The sequence below is a fragment of the Pseudopodoces humilis genome, chromosome 2 (assembly GCF_049639895.1).
Source record: "Pseudopodoces humilis isolate 2021_Gansu_Grassland_sample_001 chromosome 2, ASM4963989v1, whole genome shotgun sequence".
In the NCBI taxonomy this organism is placed as follows: domain Eukaryota; kingdom Metazoa; phylum Chordata; class Aves; order Passeriformes; family Paridae; genus Pseudopodoces; species Pseudopodoces humilis.
The window spans coordinates 27,762,536-27,786,323 of record NC_142201.1 but is presented as its reverse complement, the minus strand read 5'-3'; the positions used below and the strand labels follow the sequence as shown (position 1 = coordinate 27,786,323).

At 41.2% G+C, this 23,788-nt stretch overlaps 1 protein-coding gene and 1 long non-coding RNA gene across 5 annotated transcripts in view; one reads left to right on the top strand and one right to left on the bottom strand.

Moving 5' to 3' along the window:
- FHL2 (four and a half LIM domains 2) overlaps nt 1-22,824 on the bottom strand; it is a 37,479-nt gene extending 14,655 nt beyond the window's left edge. The window contains exon 1 of one of the 4 annotated variants that reach the window (XM_014255575.2): nt 22,685-22,824. The gene's annotated coding sequence lies outside the window, so the exon portion shown is untranslated. Of the gene's footprint in view, nt 1-9,210; nt 10,685-22,684 lie in introns of those variants that run through there. The other 3 variants (XM_088051449.1, XM_014255608.2, XM_005516561.2) reach the window with 3 other exon arrangements.
- Nucleotides 5,472-8,958, top strand: LOC148184817 (uncharacterized). The gene is made up of 2 exons (XR_015771864.1): nt 5,472-5,942; nt 8,672-8,958. It is a non-coding gene; the product is annotated as an uncharacterized LOC148184817 (long non-coding RNA).
- Nucleotides 22,825-23,788: the final 964 nt, after the last annotated feature.

Here is a 23,788-nt window from a genome sequence, read left to right as displayed (position 1 = left end):
TATCCCAGAGGAGAATGTAGGGTGCTCTTTGTCCTTAAGGAGTAGAGAGGATCATAGGACTGATAAGAAGACAGAAAGTAAGAGGCTGTGCTGGAGAGAGCAGTGCAATGACTACTACCCAGAGCTCCTCTCCAGACCATTTCCAACAGCAAAGGGACCATAAGGCAGGAGAACAGGGACACTACAAAGGGAGACTTCCTTAAAAATTTCTTCCAGCAAGTTAGTCTTCTCTTGAAGTGCACCTGCAGTCTTTACCAGAACATTTAAAAAATTATCATGGATTATCCTCTCTGTTTTGAGCCTGTTTGCACCCCTAAACTGCGTAATAGATTTGGACTTTCCTGGCAAAGGACTAGTCAGGACTTAGTTTCCTTCTGGAGTAATCTCAGCAAAATGCATGGAGTCAGACCAATGTACACTGAGTTATATGTGTAGACACGTGACTAAGTCTGAGTGGAGTGGTAGCTTTTGTTCAAGTAGTCTGTATTTAGGACAGAAATCTGTACTTTTTACCAACTATATTAGGCATTTTTTTTTCTAAATTATTGGATTTTGTTGTCCATTTAATATACATTATTGCTAAGTTAAAATATGAACAGAAACCACTTATGAACTTGCATTTGTCACCCTTCTTCAGAACTACTTCTAGCTTTGATTTAAATGTAGATGTGTGATATTGAAGAGTGAAAAATTTCTCTGCAGTCATGATGTGTAAAAGCAAAAACTATAGAGTGTGATTCCTCTACAGGTTTATACCATTTCATCCAAAGCTGCTAAATGTAAAATACAGAAATGCATTGGGACTGGAAGAAGGACTACTCCCTTAGAGGTGGACATTCCTGTCTCTTGGTCACAGGACTTTCCCTCTTGAGTGCTGTATTGTCTTCTGGGTGCATTTCACAGCAGCAGAGGCAAGCATTATGTAATATATGTATTTATTAATTTATATAATAATGCAATAATATAACAATTCAAAATAATTCAGCAATTATTTAATTGTTGCTGCCACTATTTCAAAAAATACCTGGGCACTGCCCTCCTATCCTGAAAGGGATCTTGTTTTGTTAAATGTGCTCTAAGATTGCCCCAGGGGATTGTTCCCCTCACCCTGAGCAGAGAGGCAGTCCTCATTTCTATATCCCAAACAGATTTAGGGATGAACTCTGCTCTATGAAGACACTGCAGGGGCAGCTCTAGATGAGATTTGAGGAACAGTTTTAGAGATCTGGGAAACCTTAAGAAAAAAATCTGCATTTTGGCTTTAGTTATGTGAATCTGTTATTTGATCTAGGAGCAATTTTGGATATCTCTTAAAGTTAGGAATTCAGATTCATGTGGTTTCATTTGGTAAACTGGAAGTAAGGGTGAAACATCACAAAATGTCCAGGCTGTTTAAATCCAGACCTTGGACTGAATCTCATGATCTACTATGTGGTATTATGAGCATATTGTACAGGGCTTTTTCTGCTCCAGAGAGATTTAAATGTGAGGTAATAATGGGTCCTATCTACTAAATACTAGAAGGAATTTCAAACAAATCATTTCACTGTTATATTTCAATACCTGAGCAATATTTTTGCCTGTCACTTGGAACACATGGTCCTCTACATTGCCAGTCCATTAATTCCTGTTATATAAAATCCCCTCATGTTTGGCTTAGCGTAGGCTTTATGCACTGTTTTGGACTTTAAGGGAAAAAAGACAAAACAGGAGACTTGCACAGCTGTGGATGGACACAAATTGCAATTCAACCTCCTTGCCATTGATCTATTTCTTTCTCTTGTGTTTGATACTTGTTGACTGTGAAGAGTTGCAGGGCAGAGGCTCATCATTATTATAGCTCTTTGTGGTAAAGGTGCTTTAGATTTTATCACTTTAGTCATTCTATACTTATGCTTTTTCAGATTGCTCTTAACATAATCATGACAGAGAAACTGTTTTTTTTTCTGCCATTCAGTCTCCCTCCTACAGCATCAGACATAACAAGTACATCTCCAAAAGGAAAAGAGCTTTCTGTCGCATGCTCAACAGAGAAGCTACAGCTTATGCCAAATGTTAGTACTACCCACACTGTGTCTCACAGGAAGTAAGAATTGGCAGAAAAATTACCAAAAAGTTAGTAGACTGACTCAAAATCTATGCTTCTTTTCTCTTCTTTCCCCATTGGCTCAGTCTCATTTTACTGGAAGAAATTCCTAAATTTGTCATATTACTGCATAAGTATTAGGGCTTATCGTGTCATTAAGAAATTATTCAGTGTTCCCCCATCCCATGACACTATTGACTACTGAAAAAGTAGACTTTGCCTGCTTCTTCAGCTATGTCTGTAAGCCTAGTTAATGCTGTTGTGTCCATCTCTTCAACTCTTCTTAGGGGGTGTTGAGCACTGAGAGGTGTAGATGCACACGCACAAGAAAGAAGTCAAGGGAAACTATCTAAAACATGTAGGAGTTGTTTAGTTTATTCAGTGAAGTTCTGATCTCCTGTTGTAACAGCATCTGGAGACACAGAATTAAGCCCCTGTAGATGCCAAAGGGGTACTTGCTATTGACTTAATTAGGTTGGTAGTGCCAGGGCTCTCTCTACCTGTGCCCCTGGGCTGGTGTGTTGTGTTGTCCACCTGCACAGGAAACAAAAACTCTTCCTTCAAGATGTACAGACACTTCTCCCACCTGACTGTTTTTCCAGAAGGAGAGTACACATGGAGAATTTCCTATCTGTTTATTTCTCTTCCCCTGAGGAAGGAAGATTTGTGTCTGGCAACTCCAGTGACATGAGCCATGCCTGTCTAGAGCATTTGGAAACAATTTATGTTAATGCTGCAATGGCTAAAATGAAAAGATTTATTTACAACCATGAACTGACAGTTCAAACTATGCTGGCCTTTCTGGCAAAAGGTGATTTTTTTTCCTGTAACTTAGCTGCTCTTACCACACTCATTATCTATCATCTTGTTGCAGCAACAGGAAAACACTCTTGGAAGACCCAAGCATCTTTCCAAACCAGACCATAAGGTCATGCAAGGGGAAAAGAGGGAAACCTAATTTAATTTCTTTTAAATTTACCCTAAAAAAAAAAAATAAATAAATAACTGTTTTCTTGTAATACTGATGAGAGGTAGGGGGGTGGGGGAAAGTTATGTATGGTCAGAATTCACCTGAACCCCATTGTGAGAAAGTTAGCCAGTGGTAGATGTAAACCACGGATACCCAAAGCACTCCTGTGTGTTTGGATTTATGAAAACACATTAAGGGCTGGTAGCCCTCTTTGTTTGGCTTTCCAGATGTATCTTACCCTCTTCACTGAGTGCCACAAACATTGTCACAATGGAGCAAAGGGAACCTGAGTGCTTGGAGGTGCTGCTGGCCATAGGACGAGTGTTGATGCTTTGAGTTGCTTGGAGCTGTGACCCTTCAGCAGCAGCTCCTGGCCACGGGGAGCCAAGCCAGCTGATGCACAAAAGGCAGGTCTCCCTCCATGGGCCACAGAAGGACATTTGCTGCTTTACACTGAAGATGGCCAATGAAAAGACTAACCAGGCTATGAGGCACAAGTGGTCTGGGGTTTATTCTTAGCTTGTAAATGAGACAGGGATGTTTAGGCAGATGTGGCTGCACTCCTTGTCTTTTAAATTTTTAAGCTGAGAAGAAAGCGGAAGACTTTTTATCTTGCAATCCTGAAGTAAGTACAACAAAAAGAATTTGGCACCCTGTCTTCAAGATAACAAGACTCTTATGATATATCATCTCTCTCCCAGAACAGCCCTGTTAACAAACCCAGTGCTTTACCAGTGTCCACATCAAGGTTGGGATATTACAAGTACTTAGTTACAAAGGTGTTAATTGCTGTTTCTTAAGCTCAGAGTAGATATTTACAGATGTCAGAAAAGCTCTTCATCAAATGCCAGGAAAATTTAGTTTAATATTTGAAAATAATAGTAATAATAAACAAAAACCCAATAAAAAATCGACCCCAAGTAAAATATCCCAGTCATGCCTTTAGATGGTAAATTTTAAAAGCTAAGAAAAAGTATTTTATTTTCAATAAAATTACCTTATAATATTCTTCAAAATTACATTTGGATTTTTCCAAGGACTCACCTTCCTTGGAAATGGCTGACTTATTTTGTGTATGGTATAACATTCTGATCTCTTTTTTACGTTTTTTTTTAAGTCTCTTTAGAGCAATTTTCTGACCCGACAGACTGCATTAACATATGCAGATAACCAAAGCATACCTGGTTTCTGTCTGGATTGCACAGTCAGCCTATCATGACCTGGAAAGTGGATAGCTTGCTCGTTAAGACTGTACTCCTTAGCAGAACATAAATAATAAAAAAGTGAAATAGAAAATGTTTCTTGTGTGGCAAGGTTCCTCATGCATCTGGCCAAAGTAATCCCAGTTACAGCAGTGGAGAAGGAACACTCCACTTGTGGTTTCTGTGTGGTTTATTGTGTTTGGCAGTCAATACAGTTCTGCTCCAGTCTAGAGCCGCTCCAGCAGTGGTAGAGCAAGAACCGGTGGTAATATCTGCAAATGCCACAGAAAAACTGAGCAATGACACTTTGAAAGTGTACCCCACAGGGTTTCCTCTATGGTTTTCTCCAGCTGATACTGAAATTACTGGAGGGTCTATGGTCTTACCCATATTCCTGCACATATTTCAGTTGCAGAAGAAGGGTATTTAAAAAACATGAACCATGACTTAAATCTGCCACAGCAAAGAGGAGCACAGTTCAAGTGGAAAGGCTTGCTTTTATTTTCTATTTTAAAGCCTTTTGAAATTGCTGTCCTCCTTCTTTCTCTTGCAAAATAAGCAAAAAGCTTGCTCAAATGAAAGGTCAAGTACTTGATCCTGCATAAGCATGAAAGTTTATATTTTTAATAAGAGCATTTAAGCAGATAAGAAAAAGTGATAGAGGAGAAAAATAGTATAAGACTAATAAATCTTGTTATTATTTCTGGCACTATCCTGCAAAAGTAGTGTTTAAGCTAAATGTCTGCAGACACTAAACTCCAACAAAGGTTTCTTTTCCCAGAAAAGGATTGCTTTCTCTTATTGACAGGAACACTGCTAATCTCAGAGAAATTAGTCTTTAAGATAAAAATACACAGAAATGTCATGTGCTACCATGCAGTCATGTTTCCAAATTTTTCTGTATTTTTGAAAACCTTCATACTACTACCAAGGGCACAAAACCAGAACAGTGTCCCAAATAGCCTGTGTTTCTTTCTTTAAAGAAAGGATAGAAGGAAAGTCGGGATGATTCTGTGAAAGAAGAATGCTTTGTTATTTGTTCTGGCCTCTAGCAGCACAGCTCTGGTTCTGCTTACTGAGGTAAGACCACAAAGCCCCCTTGTGTCTAAGATAATTGGCACGCCTGGTTTGGGGGATCAGTTAATGCACGTCTTACAGCTGCTGTATAAAACTGCTGTGGCAGGGGATGCCTCTGGGCTGTGAGGTATCCAAACTTCCCTGCTCAGCTGCCATGCCCCTGGCCTTCCAAAACTTGGCAAAGGAGGCTGTGTAAACCTTGGGGGCACCTGTTCAGCTAGATACATCTTAGCAAACCAGATGGATTGCACCTGGGTGAAACCAGTTAGACCCAGTTCTGGGGAGGTTTGTAGCTGGAGACTGGCACAAGAGAGCAGAGAGGACATCTGCTGAGGTTGAGCCAAAGTACCTATGGTGCGTGAGAGGTACAGAAGAAAGTACAAAGACATAGAAAGCCTGGTGACATAGACACAAACAATCTTTTTGTGGGCAAGATTATTCCCAGCTGAAGAAGAAAGATGGTGAATCCACCATGGAGAGCTGCATGGCATAGTATGGAGAGGTGGAATTCATCAAAGGCAATATCCTGGTCTCTGGAGACATTTCTGCTCTAAATCTCAAGGTGCTTCAGAGCAATGACAAAATATATCTGTGTAAATGCTTACAGGTATGTCATTACTTTATGCAATTTACTGCTTTTATTATGCAAGATGAAGTGAAGAAACAGTGGTGGGTTTTGAGCCCTCATGCTTGCTGAGGGTCTAGAACTAACATCATCAGAGTGATACCTTACACCTTTCTCTGCAATGGTTGATATATTTGAAACTTTAAATTCAAAAATTTCCTGTAGAAGGGAGAAGTGAATATGCTTATGTCAGTGTTATGCTCACCTGCATTCCTCTTATGGCATATTATTATATGTACAGTAACCATTCAGCATCCTAGTTGATATAATCTAATATAATATAGAAGGGTATGTGAAAAGGAACAAAACTAACTTTTTCACCTGGCATGAGTATTTTGATGTTCATCCTTAGGAAAAGGCTCTAGTGGTTTATAATCAAACTCTGTCTATATATAGCTAATTAATATTGTTGAAATGTTAATGCTTCAGTGGCTGTCAATGTATCCAAGATTATTTTCATGAAACCTGTCATAACCCTGCCATTTCACACTCTCACTTGGGGTGAATCTGCATTACAAATAACTGTGCATATGTAAATTAAATATTAAAACTACACCATTAGAATTAATCAGTCTAAAAATGCAAATTATGAGATTCCCCCACTCTCTGAAGCAGTATCCAACTGAGGAAAGATTATTGCTTACAATACTACACCATTCAGAGTGTCCAGGGATGCTCAGGACAGATTTTCCCATCAGAGAAACATGAATGAGACTTAGACCTGAATGTTCCTGGTCTGTGGGGACCTTGAAAGACTGTCAGCATGCTGGCCAGCAGCAACAGGCATTGCTTGTGGCCAAAGGTGTTAACACTCATCTGACCTTCCCTTAACTCTGATTATCCTAGCCCCTGTGGGATGAGGCAAGGCAGGGAGGTGAGGAGATCAGCAGGTAACACATTGCTTGGCTCTGAGGCTCAGAGCTTAGTGCTCTGGAGAACTGAGCCAGAGGTCTCTCCTGAATATAGGTCTTTGCAGCCCTCCTCATCCCTTTCTTTTGGGATGAACGTTTGAATTTGCAGTGTAGCAGAAACTGTCATTAGCCCTTACAATTACAGAAGTTGTATTTTGTCACCAGTGTTCTGGGGCTGTGGGTTTTTTTGGCTTCTGACTTTCAAAACATGATGGAATCCTGACCGACTGTGTTGCGTGTGATCAAAGGAATTGTCTGATCTCTTTTCTAATGCAAGGTGTGCCATCTGGGAGAGGTGATGTCTGCATGGACAGGAAAGATGTGATTTCAGGGAAGAGCTATCCCTAGACTTCTCTAAGAAGTGGGAAATAGATTATTATTTGTACCTGAGTTCTTCAGTTGGGAATCACCATTACATGCTCTACATGGTACAAGCTTCACATAGACAAACAATATCTGACACAATATAGCCACTCCTGTGAGATGAAAGTGATTTCACAAAAAATTAGTAATATTATCCTGTAAATCCAAACCACCTGGAAGTGTCTATTTGGTGCTTTCTGATTTGTCAACCACTGCTGATTTCTGTGGGAGCACATTTGATAAAATGGTGAGAACCAAAAATAATTATATTTTATCCCAGCACTTTAGCCATCTTGGGCTTTTTCAAAAGACCACCATAACTGGTCCACCCCTAGTGTCAGGTGTGCTAGTTAGATGGAGATGCCAGGTGGAAACCCCAGGTAACTTTTACAATGTTGAATCCTCAACAACAGCATTTTATGTCTTTTCAGCTGCCCCACTCACCACAACCACATGTTGGTTCACAAGCCAGAGATCATTTTAGCCTATGGCTAGGGTAAAAGACAGTTTTATTGGTACTCTGGTCAGATTTAGATATTAATGCTATGGTATGTCAGGAGCTGAGTTTTCAATACAGTGTATCCTTTTAAAAAAATTTCTCCCTATGTGACCAAGAATTGGTCAGGTTCTATTGAAAAAGCAACCTTTAGAATCCATCCTTTCCCAATTACATCAACAGGTGCACAAAACAGACATAAATTTTTGTAAAAGAAACAAATACCAACTTTTTTTTTTGCCTTCCATATCCAAATGCCTGAAACAATCATGTTCAAAGTTTACCATCTGGCTGATAAAAGGCACAGAAGATTTTGGCCAGAAAGCTGGGAGTCCCATAAATTTATAAACTGATAAAAATAGGGTTCACAGCAGAAACACAGAGACAACCTTAATTGTAGTATTCTTTCCCATTTGTGTTCATTTGTGTATCTAATAACACAGCCTTATATTGGTCCCTTTTAGAACAATTCCTATTCAAGACAATGTATAAATACGCATAACCATCAATAAATGTTACGGTTACTGACCCTGGTAATCTCAATGTCAATTAGCAATCTTAGTTAATGTACCTCTAGATTGGAGTCAGGTGAGTGGCAATCACAGACTGACTGACTTGCTGGTACATATATTTCTATAACATTTATTGTCTCGTGTACTCAGCAAAGCTGTGTGTGTCTCTACACAGCAAAGCTGGAATATGCAGGTATTTGGTCAACTAAATAAAAGCCACATCCCTTGGGGAGAGTAAAAAGTTTGGAACAGCCGTCAATGCAGACAATGAAAGTATTTCCTTTATTATGTACACAGGGAAATCCACGTTAGCATACAGTAAGGACTGGGTTATTGTAGCTGCACACACATGCACACAGAGAGAAGCACAAAAAGAAGGAATGCAGAGCTATTAATTGGGATTTGTATTCTAATTTATTCTCTCCACAGAAAAGGAAGAAACAGATGCTGATGGCTCCCCGTTTTTCCCATACACAATCTGTCCACACTGCCAGCAAAAAGGAGAGGCTACCTTTGTTTCGTGTGTATCTGCTCTTGCTACAGTACAAAAATGCTCCTTTGTTGAGCTCGGTAGCAGGACTGCACGGAGGTGTAAGGAATCTAAGACCCCATCCTGTACTTTTTATCACCTCCCCAGGGGATTACACACTCAGCACAATACAGTCATTAAAAATAGTTACACATGAAAAGACCCAGCTCCTCATCAGCTCGCTGATGTGTCACTTTACTGACATGCAGCAGTAATTGCTGTGATAAGAAATTTGTCTTTTTGTCCTCTTCACACCCCTCCCCGCGCACTCAGGAGAAAGGGGGACCAGCAATCTCTCTCCTCTGCATCCTTCCCCCAAAACCCACTGGGATATTAAGCAGCCCTCTCTTCCTCTCCGCACCCTTTGTTTAAAGCGACACCTCCAAAGATATGTTCTGTGGGTAGTGGGAGGGAAGGGGAAAAAGGGGTATTTACTTACAGAGCAGCAGCGGGCAGTTAATGCCACCTCCTGGAGCGGGGACAGGGGGTCACATCCACTAACAGATGTGCAAGGAGCACGCTGGCCTGCCTGCAGCGCAGAGCTGTACTGCCAGCCCGGGCTCTCTGCTGCCTGCACAGAGCGGCTCTGCCGATCGCAGCTCTGCAGTCAGCGCTGTGTGGAAAGAGGCTGCTGCCTTCCCCAGCCCAGTGAAACCCCTCGCTATCATTTTACCATATAAGGACACAAAAGCATCGGAGACTCTCGTTCTTTGAGGAGCTCTGCAGCTGGCATTCGACACTTTCTCTATTGCAAGGGTGTCAATACTTCCCCCTCCTAAACATCTTGTCTTTCTTGGCCCCCTTCCTAAAATAAGGCTCCCTCTCCCCTCCTCCAGCCTTTGTTTCTCTAAAGCCATGATGCTCATTAATAACACGGCTTTGCTAAATCTGAGAGCTCGCTCTTTACAGAAGGAGAGGTTTTACAGCAGCTCAAGACCAAACATTTGTAAGGCTCTTCACCTGGCTGAGAGAATAAAGTCCTTGGTTAAAATTGGTATGAGGCTTTATTTGCTTTGGTCGTTTTGCCTGCTGAGTGTCTTGCCAAAGAAGAGTGAAACAACCTGTCTCTCTTCTCCTTTGTGGAGAGGTGCACATTTTTACAAAGACCAAGTGTACAGGCATTTCTTTATCAGCATTTGGACCCCAGTCAAGTTTCTCTCCACCCTTCTTTCTTACCAAGCTTCCCCATAATCAGGAGGAAAACGAACAAAAGCAGGGGAAATCAATGAAACCAAAACCAACCATCTCTTTGTAAGAAAAAGCCAAAGGAACAGCTTGTCTCAGCACATGCTCAGTACCCAGTTGAGAGCCTTGCCAGTGTGCACATGGTAAGAAGAGAGGGAACTATTAATCCTGCTATAATCAGGAACTACTTTTCCTGCTACAAAATCCAATTTCATTTATCAACCATTCTAGCAGAAACACATTCTGCTAATCAAAACAGTGAAGGTCCTGGGAAACCTCCCAGAGGGAGAATTTGGATGAGAAGCACATGGGAGATGTCTGCTCTCTGCAGCTTGAGGGCTAGGCTTGGGAAGGCAATTCAGGGTAATTCTTCAGTAATGACTGGTGCTTGCCAAAGGGAGGTGCTTTAATATGAATGCTTCCAACCTCAAGGGATACCAGAAGGATAAATATGTAAAGCCCATTATCCCAAGAGAGTCTTGCTGTTGTTTTGCATCTAGAAGATACCAGGTAGTCCAGTTTTGGATACTGGGTTCTGGCGCGTGCCTCAGCGGTGGAGTAAATGTGCACATGGGCTAGATAAGGGTTTCTCCTGCAAAACGAACTTATGCCAGAACCCTGCCCTGTACTTTCTGTCCTCTTATCCACCCAAATACAGCCAGATTTGAAATGGGGGTAAAATGAGTTGGTTGGTCTCAATGCTACTCCAAATCTAGAAAAGCACAGAATAAAATGGTGGGGAGGGACCATTCCTGGTTCTTTTATAAGAAAACAACTTTCATTTACAGATGTGAGTTATTTTGGTGGCCAGCAATGATCTGTTTGTCAGTTGATCCAGCCTTTGCTGTTGAGTTCTCAAAACACAGGCATCATGCCCTGGAGGACTGACAATGGACATACAGGATTAAGAATGCCATGGCAATTAAATCTTATTAAAATCAAAGCTGCTGCACTCCCCAGCCACATGGGGAGTCCCTGATTCTTCCTTTGAATTTGCAGTGGCACTGTAAAATGAATTAAACCAGTGAGTGAAAAATTTTCATTGAACCCATGAGCTACCTTGGAGCTGCACCTATATCTTGGGAGAGCTATACTGGCTGGGTTTCCAGTCCCATCAGTGACTTCCTGGATGCCCTTGGACAGAACATTTCATCTTTCTGTTCATTAGCTTCACTGTCTGTCAATATAAAGCTCAGGACAGCCAAACTCACGTGTAAGTTGCTAGGAAATTTACCAAGGACTAGCTAGAGTATGAATGTATTAGGAGGAATAGTTTCTCTCTTTTAGGTTAAACTATTGCACAGTGGCAACAATAATTATTTATTTTCATCTTAGTTACTGTTCTTACCTCAACTCTAATTTAGTAGTGTACATTGAAAAGGAGAAAGGCCTTGAAGGTGATTAGAATTGGGCTATTTGATTCCAAACTTTTCTAAACAAACTATTTTGAATGTGTCAGAAAAACATCAATATGTTTTTCAATATTCCTGATATTTTTATTTCCCCATCTGTCCATTGACAGCTACTGCAGAAAGTCTGACAGAGATTTTCTGATGATCCTTGTCATACAAGGCAAGTGTTTTCCACAATTATATGTTTAAATATATACTGACTCCAGCGGAAATGATTTAGTTTATCTGTTGCAGGTCTGGGTTGACTAAGGAAGATAAGGTAATTTTTGCCTAATTTAATATATCACCTCTGACTCCTTGGAGAAAGAAGAAGCTCTGCCAATTTAAAACCCACTGATTTGTGAGCTCACTATGGGACTTGACACTCAGCAGCCACCTCAAGACTATTTGGAGCTGTGAAAGAGATGCGGAAGGTTACCAGGCACACCTTCCCTCATCCCATAATGAGGTGTATGCATTCCATCAAACACTTCTAGGGAAGGTATAGGGAGTGCCAGACCTCTTACCCTCCTTCAGGACCACTCACCCCACATTTATCTGGCAAGTAAATATTCATCAGTGATTGGCAGCCCTTCCCAGCCCCTTTCCCACCAGAATCAAATCCAACAGGTGTGGGTGGGTGGGAGAGCCACAAATGCCATTAATTTTCAGAGAGATGGGGAGGAAAGGGCAGAGGACCTTTCACTAACAAATTTATTATGTAACCCAGTTCTTCTTTCTCTGTATATGTATTTTATATTTCATTTTTACTTCATTGGTTCTCTAAAGAACCTAGCAGAGATGAGGCATCTTCAAGGTTTCAGAGGAGTGAATGCAATGAAAACGGGGGCAATGCTTCCAATAGGGGGCCTAAATCAAGAGTGGAAATGCAAGTACCATACAGTGATTTATAAGCATCCTATGGTTTATATTTATCTTTTCCTCATGTATATGGCATTTACACAGCATATTGCTTGTTCTTCAGTGGTCTGTGTGTTTAACAGGTTAATTTTATGTGTAGAATGCTGTACCTCCCATATGAGGAAAAAAGATGGGAATAGTACCATTTTCATAGCAGGACTTCTCAATGATTTTACTAAGCCCTCATAAGTCTCACTTCAGCTACTGGACTGATGGTGGCATAACTGTAATTTCAGCACTTATCTCCTTTTCTGGCTGAAAAGAATGAACAAAGAAAAGTAGTGGAAAGAGACAGCTGGGAGTGGAATATTTTTATTTCCCCCAGTTTGAGACACAGAGAAATAGAATGTCTCTGAGAGAAGGGGAGGGGAAAATAATACACTTTTAGGTTTGAAAATGGCTAAGCTACTGGCTGATTCCTTACTCCACCAATTTATCATGGAAACTGTTAAGTTACTTTATCAGAATTCAACTAATTCCCTTTTTGATGCTTGAGTCTGTGTAACACAAGCTTCAATTGAATATGAGAGGGTGCATTTAGGAGAGCTGCTATTTTTGGCACTACTACTTAGGAAGGAGTGTAGACTAGTGCAGATGTTGCATTTTAGTTCATTAAACCTAAAATAACAGCTGGGCAATATGAAATCTCCCTGAAATTTCATTCTTATAAAATGCTCAGATAAGTATTTTCCCCAAGATTATGAGGAATTTACAAAGGATGAAAAGATATTTTCAGCATGTATTTTCTTTCCCAACTCAGTTTCCAAGTCACAAGGCTTTTTGCAATATTCTGATCTTCCTTTCTTCCCCTAGGAGACTTGAACCTCAAGTAGAAAGACACATCAGGTAAGAAATATCAGTTCTGCAGATTCTGATGAGGGAATTACAGATATCTTTGGACAATCCATTGAAACCACCCCAGACAAGGCAGATAGAGAAAGTCTGTCTGCTTTGGGATCATGCAAGACTTCTATTATTGATGTTTAGCCTAAATCAATGTGGAAACATTAGTCATTTAGAAACTCCAATCTAATCTGTAAAAAAAAATACTTCCATGTTTACTTTCTTAATATGTTTAAATAGTTTTCACATGCAGTGCTAAACAATTTATTCAGGAATTTAGAGAAAGATGCCATGGCTGAGTAGCATCAAAGAACTTCAGTTTTCCATAGGAAAAGTTATCTTTAGAAGGATAACATGATGCTGTGTGATAATAGAGATCATTGAGACTCAAATACATGTGTGTCTCTATGATAGCATGGTCTGGGATAGAGACGAAAGCATTGTAGAATATAATGGCCAGTTTGGACAAAGATTTCATTAATTTTTTTAAGTTAGGACTTTCGATCCATTTAGCCCCAGTTTCATTCAGAGAAATCTATCTCCTGAAAGAGATGTCCCAAAGTGGATATGGCAGTGAGACACCTGTCAGGATGTGGCCTGTCACTTTCTGTGTAATTGCTCCCATACCCTTCCTTCTGTGAACAACTGAGATGCAAGAGAGGGCTTGCAGTGGATGACCCAGGCAGAAGGACAGCTGTGTCCCTTTTTCTGCTGCTTTCCTCTCTCCCAGCTGAGTAGATAAACAGCTTTTATCACTGATGTGCAGAGGAACAAAATTTGATCACAGGTGTAGTGGTGCTTGACGAAGAAGAAGATAGAACACCAGAGGAAGCTTCATGCATCAACATAGGGCTTAAAAGAATGGTATCTGCCAAGGAAAATCCCTCTTGTTGACAGATGAGTTTCCAAAAGCTTGGAAAGATGAGGCACTGTGTTACAGGACTGACAAGTCCTTCACTGGACAAGCAGTATTGTCAGAAAATCTATCCCAGGACCTCATGGATTAAAAAAAAAACTATAGAGGCCATTGCAGGATAGAGGCAGCCCATCAAACAGCTCCCCAAGCAGTTAGCTGCCTGTACCATGTGGGGCAGCCATCCTGAACAGCCCTCACCAGGCTGTGAACTGCATGAAGAAATAATGAAGATTTACAACAAAGAGAGTGGAAGACAACAATTCTTATGGAATACAGTCTTTTCATCTACTTTCCCTAGCATTATTTCTCATTCTTTCCCCTCACTAAGGAACAGGTGGTGCCTTTAATTTTAAGGAAACTAGAGTGAAACATTTTGGTCTTTGCCATCTTCACATTTCTTTGGCTTCTAAGTGTTTGCTAAACCCCTCAGCTCCATAGCTGGCTCATCTGTAACCAAGGGCAGAGATCTTGGTGGCATGTTTTTGGGAGTGCTTTGGGATAGAAAGACAACCCCCAACAACATGTGGGGGTCTTCATATGACTGAATGATAATAGTGCAAGGACCTATGCAGAGGAGCTCTTGCTTCTTTCCTCTGGATTCAACTTGACTGCCATGTGGGGCCTGAATATGACAGATGAGAAGAACCTTTTGGGCTTCCTACCCCTGCAGATGGAATCTGGGACGTCAAATTATGACAGAGGTTGCAGTAATTGCTGGTCTTCTGAGCTGGTAAATACTACCCCTTAATTTAGGATTCATTAATTTTAGTATAATCATGATTTATCATTCCCTGTTCCAGATGCATGAAACAAACACACTGTGATTGTTCCAAGAAACTAATCACTCTGTGTTTCCAACAGCACCAGAGACTTGCTATTCTGTAAAAAATAGCTCCCATTCCCTGTGGCGTTCCCAGCAGCACACTTCAGCATTTTTAAGCAAAATCCCCTTTCCATAGTCTTTCCCCCTCCCACTGACCCACTGTTCATGGCTTCTTCTCCAAAACCTTACTCCTGTGTGTATTACTTGCTTCTGCTCCCCTTAGCACTTTTTCTGCCTGGAGTCCTGATAGCTGTTATCACACTCTGGAAATAAATCACAACATCTGAAACTACCATTTCACTTTATCAGACAGCCAGAGGCCTCAGGAACTTCTGAGCAAAGACAGGCTTGAAAAACTGAGCAGCTGGCAGACATGTTAAGAACTTAACTAATTTCCAAGGCAGAAGTGGCCATGTCAAAGTCATTCCTGGCAGATCTTTGTCTAACTTGCCTTTAAGGGTTAAGGATTAGGACAGGAAGGAAGTGCGGAGGGCAGGAAGGCAGGAAGGAAGGCAGGAAGGAAGGCAGGAAGGAAGGAAGGGAAGGAAGGAAGGAAGGAAGGAAGGAAGGAAGGAAGGAAGGAAGGAAGGAAGGAAGGAAGGAAGGAAGGAAGGAAGGAAGGAAGGAAGGAAGGAAGGAAGGAAGGAAGGAAGGCAAGGAAGGAAGGAAGGAAGGAAGGAAGGCAAGGAAGGAAGGCAGGAAGGAAGGCAGGGAAAGGAAGGCAGGAAGGCAGGAAGGAAGGAAGGAAGGAAGGAAGGAAGTTTTCAGTCTAACATTCATGCCTGTAAAGGATGAAGTGTCAGGCAGAACTTGTCATTTGTAGTTAGTTATTCGGATCACACCATAGCAATAAGAGAATCACTGAAAACTGGGTTCCTCCAATTTGTTATGCTGCTCTTGGGAAATGTCTTGGGAAGAAAGGGAGAAGAGAATGTAATGATATCTCTTCATAATACTCTGCCAGCCTCCAGCAACTTTTGGCTTGGGGATTTCTCAACCTGGAGGCAGTATCCATACTGAATATCACTTTCACGAACTTGCAGTTCCCTCCCAGTTGCCTGAAAGGAAATTCACAGTTTCCAGTAACAGGTAGCTCTACTCTGTGTTGCTGAAGAACCATCTTCCTTGTGTTAATTTTGAACATATTACCTGCCAGTTTCATCTGAGGCATCCTAGGTGTTACCTTTGGAGATATAATGAAAAAGTGATCTTTATTCATATGCTACATATTCTATGCTATCTTTGTCAATCTTTATCATATCTCCCCTCAGCCATCTCTCCTAGGCCAGGGAGTCTAAGTCTACCTGTTCAGTCTTGTACAAATGCTACTTCTCGTGTTTTATCATTCCTCCTCACACTTTTTCAATATGGCAGTTTAGTTTTTCAGGAGATGTAGCCAAAACTTTAGCATTCAGTTTGCATTTTGGCTGCTTGTGTTCTGTTGTTTTGGGTTTTTTTGTAAACCTATATAACCTCTAAATTTCACATCCAGCTAGACATGTCAAAACCATTACTTTATAGCTAAAGTTACGTTTTCCCCCCACATTCACTCTTTTATGCACATCTACATTCAGTTTGAGAGACTACTGTAGTGCCCACTCATCCTGTTGCCTACGATCCTTTTCTCTCATCTGGTTCCTCAGTCTTAGAAGAATTTCCACTAATAATCTCCTATCAATCTCTTTGCTGTAAAACCTGTCTATCTTTCAATTGATTTTATGTGATACATGCAAATATCTTCCTTCTTATCCTGTTACTGTGTTTTTAAGGTTTTGTGGTGAGGGCCCTTAGTGAATACATAGAAAAGGACAAATAGGCAGATGATCTCAACCAAAGACCTCCTGTATTTCCATGCTGTTTACCTTATAGGAACCTGAGGGATCCGTAGAGCATGATTTTTCCTTACCAAGCTATATTGAATTTCTCCCAGTGTATCATATTCACCCATCTTCTCTACCCTGTGTGGTGATTTCTACTAAATTTCTCAGTATTACCAGGCTCTATTTCTCCCGCTTTCTCTTGGAAGCATTTAAAAAAGCTGATGCTGTATTGGATACATTCAGGTGCTCAGTTCTAAGTCTGTTTTAAATAAGAGGCCATGGACTATTACTATTTCAGCTAATTCGTCCTCAGACCCTTTAAATCTGTTGTATGAACACCATCTATTTCTAATATTTTCTTCCTATTCATTTTGTTTATTTGCTCCATACCTCTTTGACAGACACTTCAGCTTGAAATAGATCCTCTGACAATACCCATGAGGAAGCATTCTGCTGCAGGAAGCTCTTCAAGCTCCCCACAATGAACACAGAAGCAAAAAAAAGAGATCATTTAGCCTCTTCTGTTCTAACCATCAAGGACTTCAAGGACTGGTTATCTGTTGGACCTATCATTCCCCAAACCCTTCAACTTGCCTAATATTCAAACGAAGCATACAGTTACAAATCACTTCCCAAATTACTTCAGACTCACAATATTTTGATGTAAGTAGAAACAGTCACTCTCTCCAGTCTGACCTTGATTGGGGACATCCTGCTTTGAAAAAAGACCCTTCTGTATGGCAACAATTATTTTTCTTCCCAGCTACCATTTGTATATACTACAGATAAACTGAGAGGGTCTGAGATGTAGGCTCAGACATATATTATGATTGAGTATATGAGCTTAGAATGTGCACTTTGAAGTAGAGTCCTTGCTGTTGATCCTCTTAGGCCTGTGCTTACTTTGAACCCTGTAAGTGCTCAGGCCCTTTAAATAATAGGATTAAAAATCATTTGGTTGCTGATGTGAATTTCGTGTCTACCGCTTCACATTGAGCTGAAAAAATATACCATCCATTCTCAGCCTGATAGGCATATGGGTTGTGTTTGTGCCTGCCAAGTTTATATTCACATGGCTGTCTAGTGGAGTTGCTGTCTTAATGTGAGTGAAATTCGAATGTTGTGAGTAAAACGAAGGAAATACTTGTAACAATGGCTTGTCTTGAAGATAAAGTGTCTCTTGCTGGAAGATAAGTAATTTTTATGAATCATTAGAGGGGAGTCAGAACTGACATTATGAGGCAGTGCTAGTCCTTTTTGCTTATCCCTGATGTCTAACCATGAAGACCAGTGAGTCCTGGCTGGGTTGCTACAATGTAAATGCCTTACATGACTGAGCACTGCCCATCTGTCTGCCCCTGAAAAGCCTCTCCACAATGATGCTGACTCTTCCATGTATCCAGAAGGATTTCCATGAACCCAGACTCCTCACTTGCAAGAAAGAGTTTCTAACACTTGGATATCCAGCAAAAAATGTGGGGAAGGGACTGGCTTGTCTGGCAGCAGACACAGCACTGGCAGGCAATGGGAACTTCATTGCAGGAGAGAGCAGAGGAAGACCTGTGAGGAAGGCAGACTGCTCTGCCTGAGTGCTTATAGCACTTTCACAGCCATGCCCACCCTGCTTCTCCTGCCAGCTTTCTCCATGAGCATGCCCTGGAGCCAGCACTCTTTGCTATTTCCTTTAGTAAGCTGCAGATCCGCCCTACTTTTATATTAGTAAACACAGGGTAAAAAGGCAGAAAGGAGGCATGGCTGGCCTCAGATCTGGTCCTTAGAGGACCCTTACTTCTTTTTTCTGAATTAGGAAAAAGTGCTATTTTTCTCCCCTAAAAGGATGTTGAGAGAAGAAATACTCGACGGTGAAAGGCAGGTCATGCGAGCATGTAACACGTAACATGTTTGACCTGTGCTCACACAAATTCCTCACTGGGGCTTATGTGGTGGTGTTGAAAAGTACAACAGAGTTTGTTCTGAGAACTTCCTCTCTACTATTGTTTTGTACCAAAAGTGCCATGCTGTCTCTCTCTCTTTGTATTATAATTAGTATTCTAGGCCCCTGGGTGTCCTGCTGCCTTCCACACCCAGAGCTGGAGGCTGGAAGATGTGTTGCAATGGAAACCATGCATAGGGAATTTGAATACCAAGCATTGGAAAAATGGTATAAATAACAGGATAATGGGCTTCTGTGTGATGGCATCTGTGGCCTTGCAGGTATTTCTGTTTTCATATGGTAATCTCAAGGCATGTTGGGCTTTGCTTACCTAGGCACAGACTACCAAAAAGGAGCACTAATCAATGCTGTCAATGCTCCCCTCCTACAGAAAGCATGCAAATTTCTAGGAAGACTGGTGAAAATCTGTTCAGTTTGACAGGGAATATGCTGATCTGAAAGCCCACTAGCTTTGTTTATGAGGTGTGTGAGACAACTTCTGTCCCCACTTATTTTCTTCTCATGACAAAGTGCTTGTTTTCCTTTTTAAAGGAGAGCTCTACTCTAATTTGTTGTGATATGGGAGTTCCATGGACACTACAGGAAAAGGAAAGAATATTATAAAAGACACCCTGTACAAATGGCTTCATAAAAAAAAATTACTGAAAGTATGAAAATATGAAGTGAAATTGAGGGAAAATATTTTTCCTTCTAGTTTCCTTTCAGTTTTACTAATTCTTGGTAAGAGTGTGAAAGTACTTTTACTTGGTAAAAGTAGCCAGTTAATCAACCTGCAGCAGAAACATTTTGAGTTTTATGAAGTGGATGAATCCCTTTGCAATGTCCATGGTAGTTCTCCTTCCATGTTTGTCAGAGGGAAGTGAGCAAAACCAGGCAAAATTGCTCCAGCTGCTTTCAGAAAAACTAGGACTTGGTGCAATATGACCTATGCTTCTCAAAGCTGATCAGCATTAGATGATGAACATTGTTGAAACAGCCTGAGATTTATCAGTGTAGAACTGTACTCACTGTGATATAAAGCCAAAGATAAAATATTGCAGTCAGTAATAATTCATCTAACTGAAAAACAACTGTGTCAGAGTGTCTGTGGTTTGGTTAGACAGCACATAGCCACAAAGAAGGAAAAAGGTAAGAAAAAATATGCAAATGCACTTTTGTGATACAAATCTACACAAGTATGGCACTATTAAAATTAGAAGAAAAAGAAAGTGATCTGAGTTTTGTTAAAATAATCTGTGGATGCATCTGAGAGAACTCCTATTGATATCTGTGGGACCAGGATTTCACCCCAAGTCAGTATTCACATCCACTTCCTTCTCTGGTTTACTTCCTTGTAAAATAACCTTTTACATTTTCTGTGTTAAAGAAGTGTTTGAATGAGGCTTCCCCTTCACAGCCTCTTGCCAGCTGCAGTCAAAGGTCTGCCTTGTTCTGATGGCTTGCTTTTTTCAAGGGAAAAAGTTATTCATCCATTAATCATATATTTAAATCATAGGTAAGAACAAAGCATTATTGTTGGAGATTGCCTTTAGAATGGTTTCACTTTGGAAACAGGCTTTGGGTCTTTTTGTTTAACTTCACTTTTAAATTCAAATCCTGTGAAAAATCACAGCATTACTATGTATGTTCCTGCATTTTGTTCCAGCTAAAGACTTTTGGCCAACAGAGGTTTTTTAAAAAGCTAATGCTTTGTTCTACATGATTGGAATGCTGCTTCTGCTTCTTGTTTTTAAAAGGGAACACTGTCAATACACCAGTGGCTGCAATATTTTAACACTAAGTGCCCAACCAGCACAATTTTCTCATTTTTATTGTTTTAGCCAGAAGCTTGGAAAATAGACAAAGAATTTGAGGACATTAGAAAATTCTTAGTGTGTGAGAAGTGAGGCTATTAAAAAATTCTGGTTTTGTACATGATCTCTTTATTGCACAATTTACTGTGGAGGCACATCAGCTTAGATTAATAGCAAGATCTTGTGACGGGTGAAGGCAGCCACCATGTCCCACTGGTGTCCCTCTAAAACAGTGCATTCTCTGGTAGGACATGCTACCTTTGGGCTCCAGGTAACAGGAAACTCATCTCACCAGTGCTGGGGAGCAGAAGATTGGAGCTCTGTGCAGATCTGAGCAGACCATGGTGTAGCGGCAAGACAGCTACAGCTGGAGAGGAGCAAGATGTGTGGAGGTGCTGGCTGCAGTGTCTGGAGATGTTAAGCCTTCCAAGGCATCCATGTGGGGACAGTAAGCCCCAAGATAAGATAAATGCATGTGTAGATAATGTGGTCTTTTACATTACTTTATTCTTCCACTTATGTGCTGTTCTTGACATGAAAGGTGGAGCAAACTTGTCCCTAAGCATGTTTTCCCAGCACTATCTCTACACTGACTGTCACAGCCCACACCAGCATAACCCAGGAAAGCTAAGCCAGACATGACATATTACCTGAGGTCATCAACCACAGTAGTGAGTGCCTGTCACAGATGAGGTTGGATACCTGGGGGCAACCTCAGAGGCCATGTCTTTACTCATAAATCAGATAGGACAGCAGGATGCTCCCAGGCACTGAGATTCAGTCACCTATGCTGGTCTGTTGGCCTGACTTGTAGGGCTCTCCCCTCTGGGCATGGTCTAAGAGCAAATCCCCCTAGGACGGGTTTTGGATGTGTTCACTTGATTTCAGAGGCCATGAGTGTGTAATGGCCTGGGCAAAGCCCCAGGGCTGCATTTCCTGTAGGAGCACTGCCAGGCATGCGTTGCCACGGCAGAGCCCAAGAGACAGCCCTGGGACCAGACCAAAGTGCTGCACCAAGTGCACCGATGTAAACACCTACCTCTCATCTCCAGTCCCTGCATCTCCAGCAGCTTCAGACCAAGTAATCATCTGGCCTCCTGCCTTTGAAATCCTCACATAGGATCTGGCCTGCATCCTAAGCACTTTGAAGTGGGCTGTTCCTATCCTATAAACACTGGCTTTGTGTCAGGTCTAAAGAGTCCTGCTTCTCAGGGTACCAGGGACCTGAGATCCTGCCAAAGCCCATGAAGGACTCAGCATCTGAAAAAACCCTTCTTTCATTTAAGTTCTTGAATAATGGAATAGTAAACAAACTCTAGTGCAATGTGTGATAGCTTTAGCTTTTAGACTAAAAGTAAATAAATATTTCTTACCTTTGTGTCATATTTTGTGATCCTTGGATTTCAAAGCCTTTGGTTATAAGAATATTTAAAATAAAAACGTGTCTCTAAATGCATCCAAACAAATGTAAGCACATGCACAAATAATATTATTTTCCCTACAAGGTGTTCTTTTATTTGTTTTATTTGAAAATTAATGCTCTCATGAGATGAGGTTAAAAGTAATTTAATGTAACAATATCCTGATAATTGGCATTTGGCAGTTATTGCTAATGCCATTTTACAGGCTAGTTTTGATGAATTCCTGCTTTGAAACACAGTTATGATTCAGTGCTTTGCTTTCTTTTCCTTTTTCCCTCAACTGCTGTAATCCATAACAAATAATTGTTTAAAACACGAGATCAGCAAGCATCACCTGTAATTTTCCTTTTTTTCTTTCACGGCCACTAGAAAATGGTCTGAAAGAAGAAAAAAGTAAAATACTCCTTCTGTCTGTCTACCTTTTTTTTCTCCACTATCTATTCATTTTCCAAACATTCAACATAAAGAAGAAAATGCTGATAGAGGGGAAAAAACCTCAAAAACTAATTAAAAGCTTTCTGCCTTAAGTAATTCTGTTCGTTATTCAAGGAAGTGTCTATACTTAGATATGGTTGTGTTCCTTGAGAACATGAAAACATGACAGTGTATTCTTAGTGAAGAAACGAAAGAGCAGCTGTTAGTTAGCACCTGATTCCCAACAACAGTCTGGGAATACAAAGAGAGACTCTCTGTGTGTGCCCTGGTAGCAAGAGAAGAACAAACATCTTAAAGTGCACTCTTCCCCTGAGAAAGAAGCACACCCCTTGAGAAGTGATGGCAAATGGCAGGTGGAAAAGAGAAAAGGGCTCAAAAGACAGTGAAAACTAAAACAAGACACTATCTTACCTTGCTGCAGCTCAGTGCTGCCTCTGCTCATGAGTCTGTGAACGAGAGAGGACAGGACAGACTTGCCTCTATTGCATTGCCCAAACTATATGTTTCGTAATTAGACAGTTGGGCATCTGTGCTTCGGGGGAGCTATAAATATAATTTCTCCAAAGCAGCAGCCATGGGCAGGAGATAAGGCCTGCAGCATCTCTGTGCTAACCAGCCTTTTAAGGTATCACAGCTAGAGCTGCATGAGGGCCCCGATGGAAAGGGTTTTGTGCTCTTGAGTAGTGCCAGCCCATCACTTTGCTGCATTTGGGAGTGCCTTCAGGGGTGCTGCAAGGCACCCCGAGGAGATGACGATATTTCAGGGCTCAATGTTTTGTCTGAGATATGAGCAACTCCAATTTATCGATCAGATTATTTGTCAGGCCTTTGGGATTAACAGAAACACCTTAAGAAGTGCTGACTGCTCTGTGGATGTAACAAACTCCAATACTCCTTAACCTGTACATCTGTCCATGCCAGGTGTGCAGCCCTGTTGCAGAGTAGTTTGTGTCTTGTGTCCTGCCTTGTTTTTGCCCTGCACCTCCTCATGCAGGAAGCTGTAGTGCCACCTCACTACAAAAGACAGCAGCTTTAGAGATTAGCCTGAGATCACAAAGTCAGTGTTGGCAACAGGACCGTAGCTCAGGGGTGAACTTTCTGCTCAGGACTTGTTGTATCCTTCCTGCTGCTAGGTAAGTGTGATGGTGGGTGAAGGGGACACTTGTACATTAAAATAAACCAAGATGTTTGAGGTGGAAAAAAGCTCTTCTAGTAGCTCCCATAGGAATAGTCTTGCTGGCTGGGGAGGAGAACCTGTCCAAACAAGGCTCAGTATAGAGATGGGGTTACAACCTGCCTACCTCCTTGCCAATATTGGGTCCATCTCTGCATTTCAATGTACTTCTGCAGAGAAAGTTGCAGCAGAGGCATGGTCCTTGGTACAAAGATGAACTATTTTAAGGGGAGGAAAAGGAAAACCTCTCTATAAGATGTGGGGAGGGGGTGTGAAGAAATAACATCGGGCAGACTCCGTGTGCAGGCAAATGACTCTCCACAGCAACATACTTATCTGAA